The sequence below is a fragment of the Patella vulgata genome, chromosome 4 (assembly GCF_932274485.2).
Source record: "Patella vulgata chromosome 4, xgPatVulg1.2, whole genome shotgun sequence".
NCBI classification, from domain to species: Eukaryota; Metazoa; Mollusca; class Gastropoda; family Patellidae; genus Patella; species Patella vulgata.
Window position 1 is genome coordinate 43202157 of NC_065882.2, and position 13372 is coordinate 43215528.

At 34.9% G+C, this 13372-nt stretch overlaps 1 long non-coding RNA gene across 1 annotated transcript; it reads left to right on the plus strand.

The window, feature by feature from the left end:
- Positions 1 to 4294: 4294 nt before the first annotated feature.
- Positions 4295 to 5889, plus strand: LOC130012512 (uncharacterized). The gene is made up of 4 exons (XR_008787951.1): positions 4295 to 4501; positions 4741 to 4941; positions 5281 to 5455; positions 5792 to 5889. It is a non-coding gene; the product is annotated as an uncharacterized LOC130012512 (long non-coding RNA).
- The last annotated feature ends 7483 nt before the right edge of the window (positions 5890 to 13372 follow it).

The window sequence follows — 13372 nt, forward strand, 5'->3', positions numbered from 1 at the left end:
AGTCCTGTAATAAATATTATGCGAGATGCTAGATGGGGTAGAAATGAGGTGAGAGATTCAAATTTCAAGATAAAGCTCTCCGAAATACAGTTCCAAAATATAACCCCATTTACATTTTAGTACTCGTTCTCGAGGCATATTATTTTACTCTTTCTATAACTCCTAATACTACCTCGCTAACGGATATTGATTTTTTAAATAAATATCCCCATTTAAGGAGCCGCGGTGGCTCTGTGGGTGAGGCGCTAGTTCGATAACCTGGATGTCTCTCGAATTCTCGGTTTGGGTCCCCCTGGTAGTCAGTGGTGCATGACAAATTTAATGGCCGCGCAAGGAACGGCGCCTAGTAGTTCGAAGGGAACGAAAAACATAGGTCGTAAAATAAACCATGGCCGTTGGAATTCGAAATAAGAGCCGACTGTAGCAAAATTTCCCTCATATGATTAGCAGACGTATGTCCGTCTACATTAGTCCGTAATGTTCCCATTTTAGAAATCCAATTACTGCAAAATGTCTACAAGTCTGCCTTGTTATCCTGGGATCTATTACTTAGCGTATTGTATATAATTTTAGTGGCAGGAAGATAATAATGTATCAGACATTGCTTATGGAGATTAAAGTGAATTAAATCTTATATATTATATTAATGTTATGTAATATAGTTCATATATCTGCTGTAGTAGCCTAAATATATTTTTTAGGAAACCTATGGAGAGGATCCATACTTTAGTGGTGAATATGTAACTGCGTTTGTTAAAGGTTTACAGGGAGACAACCCACGATATCTTCTAACGAATGCTGGTTGTAAACACTTTGATGCCTATGCTGGACCTGAAAATATTCCTATATCTAGACACATGTTTAACGCACAGGTAGACCTACATGCTATGTAATTTTAAATGGTTCTTTCATTTCATATCTGAATGAGATAATATACAAAGCTGCCTAAATGCTAACTAAATAAAAGCTTTCTTAGATTAAACTAAACAGTTTATAAATTACCAGTCAATAAATCAGCAGTCTGGATTCTCGATAACGTTTCATTCTATTTTATAATGTAATAGTACTGCAGTGCTTAAACAGCGCATTACGATACTCCTTAGAGTATCACAATAGAAAAGTTAACTTTAAGTTAACGATTAACAAATTTAGTATGTAGCATTTTCCGGATTCTCGATAACCTATCACATAATTTTTATGATGAAAAGTAACCAAAAACGAACTCTAAGTGGCATTTAGTAATTGAACACTAATACACTAACACTATTCTTGGCATAACAAATACTGCTTTATTAACATGCAACGTTTCGACGATGATACTCTCGTCTTTATCAAACGTTGCTTGTTAATAAACCAGTAATTGTAACTCCATAAATAGTGTTAGGGAACAAATTAATTACCTTTGTGTTACATTTGTTTAAAATGTATTACAGGTTAGTGAGACAGATTGGAGAATTACATTTCTGCCAGCTTTTAGATCCTGTGTTAAAGCTGGAACATATAGCCTTATGTGTAGTTACAACAGGTAGGACTAAAATTCGCGAGAAAGATTATGGGATTCATAGATAAAGCAAATACAGACTTTCAGATAATACACAATAAAATTAATTCTCGCCAAAAAGCCCCGAAAATTATCATAATTGTGCGTTATCGCCTCTAAAATGTGCATTACATGTTATTGAACACCCACCACCAAATGTTTTGCATCTGCTCTTATACTGATCATGTTACGACAGACGGCTAACCCATTTCCATCTTTGAGGCGCTTATATTATAAAACCTAATTTCAGCCCTTGTTAAAGGTAAATGGTTTTGTTTTAACCGCCTTATTTTGTTAAATGCGTAAAGGATAATAGTTATTGGTCATCTGGCACATGGCGGCTTTCAAAATAAATCATCATCCAGATCAGTTTCATACAACTTTCAGATGGTTTGTTTACAGTTAAATCACCCAAATTATTTATTTCAGTGTTAATGGGATACCAGCATGTGCTAATAAAGAACTGTTAACAGATATATTAAGAACAGAATGGGGTTTCCAGGGTTATGTTGTTAGTGATCAAGGAGCTATTGAAAATGTTGTATATCAACATATGTATCTTAATACTACAGTGGACACTGTTGCAGCTTGTGTAAATGCTGGTTGTAATTTAGAGATCCCCGAACACGGCGTAATACCTGTTTATGATCATCTTGGTTTGTCAATTTTTCAATTAAGGTCGACTAGGATGTCTCGAGTTGAAATCTCGGCAAGGGCCAAGAAGAACTAGGACTGACACCTTCTAGAATGACAAGGAAATTGTGTCTAATCGTTCGGATGGGACGTTTAAATTGGCAGTGCATGTAAAAGATCCTTTCGCAGTTGGAATTAGAATGTTTAAACGCCCCTACCCCCTCTTCACAATGCACAGGTAATCATGGAACAAAAACAACAACGATAATTTATGTTGACTCAAAAAGACTGAAGTATCGTGTTGACCAGACTTTACACCTCATTCCATTTCATTCGAATCAACTTTCAGGTCGATTTAAAGATTACACAATAGGTTTATTATTGCAATGATTTAATGTTTAGGTTATGTTATAATATTATTGTAATTATTTAAAGTTTAGATAATGTTACAGCATTATTGCAATGATTTGATCGTTTAAGATTCATCACCACTTATGTGATCATATACAATCTTCAGTTTTAAAAAAAAGTATCCCCTTAAAGTGTCCCCGTAAAGTGTTGGCAAAACGGTCAACATAATTCTTTCATTCATTTTGTTCTGAAAATGTATACTTGGTGGACAAAATATTTTAAATATGTATCATTTATAATTTAGTGGAGGCTGTGAATCAAGGAAAATTAACTCAACAGAAAGTGGTCGAAATGGTAAAACCCCTTTTCTATACCAGAATGAGATTAGGAGAGTTTGACCCAGATGATATGAACCCATATAAAAGTTTAAATGTATCAATAGTTCAAAGTCCCGACCACCAAAATTTGACTTTAGAAGCAGCGATGAAGTCATTTGTCCTTCTTAAAAATGATAATAACTTCTTGCCCTTACAAACAACATTGTACTCTAGAATGTCGGTAAGTAGAAAACATTTCTTTTAAACTTTGGTTCGTTATTTAAATCGAGTTTTGTGATCTAGTTACTACAGTTTTATGATCTCCCTCTCCTTAATGTGATAATTCAGTCACATTAAACTTACTGTATTTAATAAAGATGTTTCACCAACACTGATAATGTGCAATCTGCGTACATGTAAACTGGACGGGCTAAACTCATAAAATATCCTTACAATCAATTAACGGCGAACTGTATTGGGGTATTACAAACTTTCTGTATACACGTCTTCAGGTAATTGGTCCAATGGCAGATAATCCAAACGGTCAGAATGGAAACTATGCTCCTACTTTAGATGAAAAATTCACAACGACACCGCTTCAAGGATTACGTCCTCTTGCTGGTAACGTACTTTATGCCAATGGATGCCTTGATAATAATAGGTGTACCAGATACGACAACGATTCGATTAAACAAGCAGTTACGAATACAGATATTGTCTTCGTTTGTCTTGGATTAGGTATTTACCATATAATTAGTGCATTTTTTTCTGGTTATCAAATTCATATTTACTGTATTGTTTAGAACAGAATTCTGTTTAGAACAGATCCTGTGTTCCCCTTTGTCAAAATGTACCTAATATACATTTTTGTATACGGATACATAAAATATTTGTAGTGAAAGATGCTGTAAAAAAAGTTGTAGATATTTTCATCTATGTCTATTTATGAAGATCTTAATATTATAAACTGTTTGCTTTTATCAAGAATAAACGAGGTAGTATCTTTTCTCCATAGGAAATGACGTAGAAAGAGAAAACAAGGATAGATCAAACATTAGCTTCCCTGGTTACCAATTACAAATACTACAAGATGCTGTTCGATTTAGTAAGTTTTGTTGCTGTTTTGGATAAAAAAAATCAAAATATATAAAGGACAACAAAGAGATAGTCAGAAAACCGAAACGGGGTACTCCGAGGAAAAATTATTTTCGACTTGTTTGTGCAATACGATTTTTCTCGGGACACTACAAATGGCATACTTCCATATAGAGGGTTTAAAGTGTCGAACACAATACCCAATTCTACTCGAGAATTTTTTTAAATTTGAACATTAGGTCATTGGACAGCATTAATTGCAGTCCTTTTGTAACATATACAAAAATCTATTAACTTAATCATGTATGTCTTTGTAAGATATTGTAATTTAATTAGCTTTTAAATTACAGGCCCTTCTCATACACCAATTGTATTAATACTATTAAATGCTGGACCGCTTGATTTGAGATGGCCAGTAAATGAAACAAAAGTGGTCTCCATATTGGAAATATTCTATCCGTCCCAAGCCACGGGGGTAGCTTTAAGGAATATTTTGACAATGAACGGTCTCTATTCTGTTCCTGCTGGAAGATTACCGTTTACATGGCCTCTTTCTGAAGACCAGGTAAAGCGCACTAATGATTTTTTTTTTTATTTAAACGGCAGATGTTAAATTTGGTATCATCGTTATTGATTTGTTTAATATTTTTAAATGTACTCGTAGTATTTTTTATAATCAAAATAATCTAACATTTCGAAACTTACTTACTTTTTCATAATTATTGATGTTTTTATCAGAATTCCAATATTTGTAAAGATTGGGTTGCGAGGCAGTTATTAGAATAACTTCTATATTCCCTTCAGATTCCACCAATGGTAAACTATTCTATGGAAGGACGAACGTATCGTTATTTGAATTCTGAACCGCTCTTTCCATTTGGTTACGGTTTGTCTTATACTAGTTTTGCCTATTCAGATTTGGAATACACGAATTCTATTCCTGCAGGAAATGACGTCAGTGGTTCAGTACAAGTTCGCAATATGGGCAGTAATGGTGCCGATGAGGTAATTTATATATAGGCACCATAAAACATTAATGCAGTAGCAACCAACCTAACGTCTAATACGTACAGATGTCACTATTCGAAAGTGAATATTTGTTAATTTTATGCCAAACACAAATGGTTAGTCATAATCTGCCATGACCCTCGTTCTTTTCAACAGAAAACTGCGAATGTTAGGCATTAGAGCAACCACAATGCCAGTTTTATCCGTGTAGCCTATGCATAACGGGCCTTTTATGTTCGAATTGTTCGGTTAGAGCCTGATTTAACATTCAGCTCTAGAACCTGTATTTTTTCTCTATAGTTGATATTCTGTCTATGTAGCTATCTATATCTACAGGTTATACAAATCTATATCACATGGTTCAACTCATCAGTACCAACACCAAACATTCAGCTTGCATATTTTACTCGGGTATTTATTCCTCAACAAGGGTCAAGTATAGTCCAATTTACCATTAAAGCTCACTCAATGGCAGTATGGATGTCCAGCACTGGATGGGTTATCCAAGCAGGTAAGTTGCCAGTAAGAAAGTCAAGTATTATTAGGTCGCTGCTCATCGTCGCTTCGAAAAGAAAGCTGCCAATTCAAGTACGATCGACATGAATCTTTGAATGTTTGTTCATTGGACATTGACGAACTTCGATTTTTGGCATGGATGTCACAATTCCACGATGACTGTGATGTACTCTCGTACTTGTTTTCGGAGATATATTACATTCTACATAATTGTTTTGCTCTAGAATATATTAAAGAGACAATTTGTTTAACATGTGTAATTCTTGTTAATTTACTATCTGCCAAGGGTTTTCAGTGTATTTTTTTTTTTTTTTTTTTTTTGTATTTCCAGGAACTTACGGTGTATACGTTGGAGGTCAACAACCCAATCAGAAGACGTCTGTTGGTTCTAATGTATTAAGTGGTCAATTTATAGTACAGGAATCGCTGATCTTAGGAAAATACTGATTTTATTTCCAATATAGAATAATAAATTTTATACGAATTAATATTATGTTTTATGGGGAAGCCACGGTGGGTAAATGAGTAAGACGCTGATTTTATTTCCAATGTTCAATAATAAACTTAAACTGTTTAAAATAAATTTTATACGAATTTGTCGCTGTTTCCTTCTATGTTTTATGGGTGAGCCACGGTGGCTAAGTATGTATGACGCTGGCTCGCTAGCATGGAGGTCGCGTGTTCGATCCCTGCATTGGCCGGGAAATTTATCAGGATTTTTCAACGTGGTGCAGGGCAGAGGGACTGACGAGGACAGCTGTCTAGTCGTTCGGATGGGACAAAAAACCGAGGTCCCGTGTATATATTGGAGTGCACGTACAAGATCCCTTGGTAGTTGGAATTCGATATAAGAGTAGGCCATAGTACCGCTGCCCGTGCAAGATTTCCCTCATAGCACACTGTATGGCGTGTGCCCGTCTTCATTAGCTCAATCGGAGCAGAACATTAGGCCGTTAAACCCCCATTTCATTTCATTTATGTTTTATGGGTTTCCCTAATGCCTTCGCTCATTTCCATACATGTCGACTAATCTGACTAGTCCATTTTCATTAAGATTGTCATTTCCGTAGGAAAAATTTGCTGGTGCCTAATTCAAGCCGTCACTTGATAATCGTATCGGTTTCGTTGCTCATGCCAGAGAAGGTTTATTTTATAGGAAGCCGGGTGGACCTAGGTTTCACGTGTTTTCGAAAGACTAGTCTCATTGAGAATCAGTAGCCGCTCGACTATCACCAGTTCCTATCATGTCACACCCCATTTCGCGCTAAATAATGAATAGTATTGTATATTATATTGTGTACCATTTAACAGTTTCAATAAGGAAAAAATATTAATCACTGGATTATGTAACTTGATCACCAGTTTATTTTGTACTTTCTACAGTTCACATGACGTATATATCTTTCGTCTACGTTATACTAAACGTAAACACATACCTACAATAATCCAGTGTAAATCCGATTATTTGCGATATGAATAATATTATTTATGTTCTTTAAGACGGTTTATGGCATGGATACGCATGTAGTGTATATATGATTAATCATATATTTACTACATAAAATAAAATCTTATTTGTTTTGTTTATAACTTCAGTAAATATCACGATACGACCATGTGTATGTATCTACAATGCTTAACATACCATACGTATACTATTCTCATTGGCACATCTCCACTTGGTCACCCTAATCCTGTATTTTCGCCAAGAATGAACCGTTATGAGATTTGCTAGAGATTCAGTGAATTATTTTACGGTTATAAGTAATAGTAAGTGTAGGAGGACCCCATCACATACAAACAATTACACAAGGCAAAGCTACCTACAGACAAACCTACGGACAGAACACAATATACACAGACACCTCAAACAACAAACGTATCAGATCAAGTGATTGGTTCGCTTTGCTGTACAGTCTCGGGTCGGTAGTGATACAGACTTCACTCAACATGAAAATCAAACTAACAGTAAACTAGGCAAGTAAAAAAGGAGGATTTTTTTCCAAAACCTTGTGTCATACTGGTGTGAGATATCACCGGTTATGTGCCACAAGAAATCTTAATGTAGGCACATTAAAGGGAACCCCTATTATAAATTACCATTTATAACAATAAACAACTAGAAATAGGCCCAAATCTTCAGAGTATCACAATCTGATTAAAACACAGATCCTATTTCGTTTCGTTTTTAACAGTTCAAAATTTCGTTTTACTTGTCTTTCGTACATTAGGATCTGAAAGAGTTGTTATATAACCCTCGTTCTGGATGGTGTGATGGATTAGCCAATGAAACGATCTGTTACAGCGAGTTTTTGGCGCGAGGTGCACGGTACTATGGATAACCTACTAGAAACCTCAACGTTGAGTGTTTAATAAAATGTCTGATGTCAAAGGGTAAAAAGCCGCTTGTATGACCTCTGACGCGACCTTCCCCTTCAACCGGTCAGATCTTCATGTAGTGTAGGCCATCAAAAGTATAAAAAAACGAAACGAAATATACATCTGTATTTTAATCAGATTACAGAGTATCATAAACCAAGCCTGAGATTTTACTCTTTCATAAGGGCAATTGGTGTACTACTTATCTTGTACCAAAATAATTACATTCAAATATAGCTAGCAATATTTTCATTGCAATATTATAACCAAATAGCATGGCGGGTGAATCAGTCGGTAATCTTTTACGTTGTTGCGCCGACATCTTAATTCCAAATATTGTCCCATACAGCTATAGACTTGGTAAATATGTTCGTCTTAAATGTAAGCATATGAAGGCATTTTGTTTGATCTAAATCATTTATTCTAATCTAATAGGCTCTGGATGCTTATCGGCGAATTGTAATGTTTGATAAGCATAGGCTACGTGGGGCAATCATAATCGTAATTGGCTGTAATTGATTACAACTTTCCAAAAAATAAGATGTAATCTGTTATTATGATTAATTGTTCATTACTTGTATGATTACTTTATGAATTTTCATTTATCCATATAGGACTACTGGTATTAATGATTAGGTGTTGCTGAATAAAAGGAATACAGTTATATTAATCAAAGCTTGTTTTAATAGACACTAAACAATAGTGATTTGACCTCCTGGGTTAACAATATGAACATTCTAAACTTTATAATGTAATTGTAATTTATCGAGACAGCTCCCTTATGCTGAGAAAATGTAACCCCTCGAGTGTTTCTTTACCTCGTGCTTATGCTGTCGGGTTTATACCCCCATCCCCACCACGCATAACTGAGAATGTGGACTTTCTCCGACATCAGGTTATTTCTATAGTACTTATTTATATATTCATGAAATAGTTCCCCAATAACATTTGTATTATCTGCATAATAATAATATATCGACTGGCATATGTATATCTTGATTGTAACAATATATTCTATAGATTACCTATAATGGTTAGATTATAACAGTTCACTACACCTGGTTATAAATATAATAAGTACTTATGTATGCTAATTATATACTACAGAAAAAAACAAACATAATTTTGTTCTTTATATCTGATATGTTTATCAGCAACCGTAAGACCGAAATCGCTTAGTCCGGAAATGAAAGATAAAAACTGATTCCATGTTGATATAATGATACTACATATCGATCTTATAAAATATTATAATTTAAAACATCTGACAATATATCTCAGAGTTATGAATTTCCGTATGGATCGCTTACAGCTAAAGCAGTAGAAGGCTATTGGTTCTCTGTGACATCATTCTTCATCGTTAACATGAACATAAATTTAAAACCGTAAATACTATTGGCGTGATTCTGATAGATTTGGTATTTCACTTCAGCCTATGCATTTATATTGAAAGTGTAAGGGGATTTGATAGTTTTCGCGAACACCTTGAACCCGAATCTGGGCATAATGACTTTGTCATCATTAGTTGAAAAGAAAATAAAAAATATAAATGTTTCACAGGGGTTTAAAAAGCAATAGTTAAGTATGTAATAACTCCATGCTTATGTTGTTACCAAGGCGCCAAATAACTATAACCAAATACAATATAGATAAAAAATGAAAGTCGCAGTTTGATAGACAGCAATGCTTTGGTCTGTTTTGTTCGTTTGGGTCATGGTGTCAGTACGTTATTGATATATGTATCATCGGGTATATATTATTTATCTAGCCTATGTATTATATTAACACGTTCTTTAATCTCTTTGTGGGTGAATTAGATGTTTAATATGACATACTATATATATATATTATATATTCGACTAATACGTATTTAGTATCTAAAGAAAGTGATGTTTCGGTTATTAATCGTATCGACCTATTCTGTATTAATCTTTGATATATTAATTACTGATCTATTCCTATTCACCCCAGTAATCATAAAGTGTATTTAAGTATGTATGTATCTCAAGGCTTTCTATACACATACACTTGGTACGGTCCTTTAATCGAGTGGTATTAAAGGGACACGAATCGATCGATTGTCTGTGATATCACCTCGGTGGAAGCGGGCGTTAAATAAAGCTATTTCACACACACATCGATTTTCTTGGATCTCCTGATATAATGTAATGCTCAATACACGTTCTGTAAGCGAAGGCATTTCTTCTCAACTTGAACTCGGTTCTTTTCAGAGTATGCATGCTTTTGGTAATTTACTCAACCACCTAGAAATTAGACGGTTCCGTCTTCAATGGCTTATTTCTCAGCTATTTATTTGTCAGACCAGTGATCAGTATCTCAACAATACCGATGCATATGGGATTTGAAAATCTCTCAATATTGAAATAAATAAAAATGCATATCAAGTTTGTCAATATGTACTATATAAATACCACTATTGAATAATGTGAAAGTGAAAGTATGTAACTTATATATTTTATTATATTTTCTTCTTTGGTATACATCTTATCACAATAAATATCATTATAATTAATGTTAATAAGTCAGGTACAGCACAACCACATTCTACATGTTACACGTTCTACAGAGAATCGCCAGCTTTTTTTATTTTCATTTTCTTTTCCTTTTGTTTCATTTCTTTTTCCGTTAGATCATGTACACAATATAAAGTATATAGAATATGGTCGTACTGTACGTAACGCAATATTAAACTTAAAATCAGCAAATTATTTGGTATATTAAAACAAAATAGTATCTATCAACCATAGTCAGGTCAGGTTAAGAAGTATATTCCTAAAATCCTTGGTATTTGACTAGTGGGACATGGAAATGGAGAACTTTTTTTCCATTTGAGTTGAAATAAAACTACCAATGTAGTCATTTAAAAATATTGTTGCTATCGTTGAAAACCATATTCACGAGAACTTAGATCTGTTAAAATAGACGGTATAAAATAAGTACTTAGTTGCCCCCTGGAAACTACAGTTAGCTCTTATTCAGCCTACTGATGGTTTCCACGTTACGTAAAAGATAACAAATAAAATAATTAATTTAAATCCTGACAATGACTTATTGATATAAATTTAATAAATGAACAATGTTCTCATTACTTTTCAACCTGAATTTTCTTATTCGTCAATAACAGCGGGAGATTGATATTGGAAAACTTTGAAAGTACCTGATTATCCAATTTATCATTGTCGTGTTCTCTACACATACCGTTGATTATTGTCACTAGACTTCAATATATTGATGAATGGGTTTAACTCATTTCATTAATATTACAAACTGCACTTGAATTTCTTAAGGTAAATGTCACTATATCTACAAATCGGACAGATTTGAACAAGTGAATTTTCTAAAGCAATCCCACCAGTGTACCATTTCCTGCAATAAATCTGAATTGAAATTTCTTAATTCTTTGAGGATAATGCGTCCAGTTCGAAGGTTTATAGCAGCTTTCATATACGTTGGAATGTGCATTAAGAAATATTACGCATACTAATGTCTAGAACACCCGATAGACCCCTGTTAAGTATCTAAACATTTTCTATATTTTTAGATCTGCCACAGTAAATTGGATGTAAACAGTCTTATTAGAAATCATTACCTCACCACCTGACTTATAGCTTGCAGATGTTATGTCTTCTGGGGGATAATTCAATGGACTGATTATTCCTCAAGTTCACACTCATTATCACTATCTAAGATTTCTTTAACGCTATCCGTATGGTTATTTATGACTTCTGTATTTGGATATTTAACTTTAACTTTCACTACTTTAGAATCTATTTCACTAGAATTAGAATGGTTTGTTTTTCTGTGTTTACGGTGGGTAAAGTCAGCGTAAATATCCTGATCAAGGGATTTAAGAATTTTGACAGTTGCTTCCGATTTTCCTGAACCACTATCGGATATAATATGTAGTTTTGTAAGTTTGTCAATTTTGGGATTTGTAGAAGAAATGCCTTGATGCTTCGCATACATGGAGGGATTTCTAATGCTGGGAGTTTTAGGTGTGTTAACTCTATATATATCAGAGCCGTAATCGAGCATAAAATCCATAGTAGCCCTTTCAGTATCGCCAGTACTTGGCCCTGAACTATCACTGAAAGAATCAATCATTTGATTATGTTTCGGGTCATTATTAATCGCCTGTTCTGGATCACATTGAAAAATTACTGGATGTTTAATTTTCGATGCAGTGATAGAAATGTCAACGCTCTCATCGTGTTGTGTGGCTTCATCAAGATCTGATGTTGTAGCTGGTGGTGATTCATATGGTTTCTTTTTAAGCTCCAAGTGTTTACTGGCCGACATACTGGCGTTGATTGGTCTGGTACGCGGTGTGTAATACATAGCTGATAAATTATTTGATAAAGCGCCAGATTTTCTCTCAAGGGGCTTAATTTGTTTTGTTGTCTGAAATTTCGTATAAACACAAGGGTCAGAATCTATACATAGACTCCTAAAGTCATAAAGTTGTTTTGAAAGATGGGGTTCTGTGTCGGGGGTGGAAACTGGTGAATGACTTGACTGGTCGTCCATATCGATTGATGGTCTTACTACTGGAAAGTTCGCGTACCTTGAAGACGTAAAATGCGACGGCTTTTGATCCCTTGTTGATACGAGTTGGTGAGTGGACTGGAGTGTTGGTAATCCTTGCCCTTCAAGTTTTATTAATCTTGGGGATTTGCTTGTATTGACATTTGACAGATGATAGATACTTATAGAATTATCCGTATGATTTGCGTTAATTGGACATACACCACTATTGTCATCGTCATTTTGTTCCAGTAACGGCGAAGGAAGTCGTTTTATGTCCTGATTTTGGTCACATTCGATGTTGACACCTACGATACCACCCTTTAAGGTCTCTGCACCATTCATTGTTGGTCTTATAAGTGGCACTGAAAGACTGATTAGTTCATTTTCCCGTTTTGGGCATTTCTTTTGTCTTTTGAGTTGAGTAGACACACTGGGTAAAGAATTTGTTCGAGTAAGGCCAAATAATGTTGTTCCCATCTCTCCAAGATGATCACGCTGCGATTTGATAATTATTGGGAATTCTGAATTACCAGTGGCTATACTTTGGTCCAGGATATCAACTGCATCACACTTCGGTAGTCGAGTTTCAGCCAGTTGCTTTCTTGAAGGTGTGTCACGTTTGGTAACAGAACTTGGCGGTGGAAAATATCCCGCGGATCTTCCTATGTCTCCTTCCTTAGTGGATATATGGAGTGTATCACGAATAGTTCCATGTTCTTTGTATTCCCGATTCGAAGAAACGTCTGATTCCTGACTAGAATGTGATGTCAGCCTAACCTTGCTAACCGGTTCGGGGGGTTCACTTGTTTCATTCTGTTTATTTTGCTTGGAAAGTGCAGAAGTTGTTGGGGCACTGTGTGGTATTTTAAGGTGTTCTTTGTGATCGCCCATGTTAGTATTGACCGAAGAATATCTTGCTGTTAATCTTTCTGGATCTTCAAAGATTCCATTAGCGGCTACAGCTAAATTAGGACACACGAGCGCC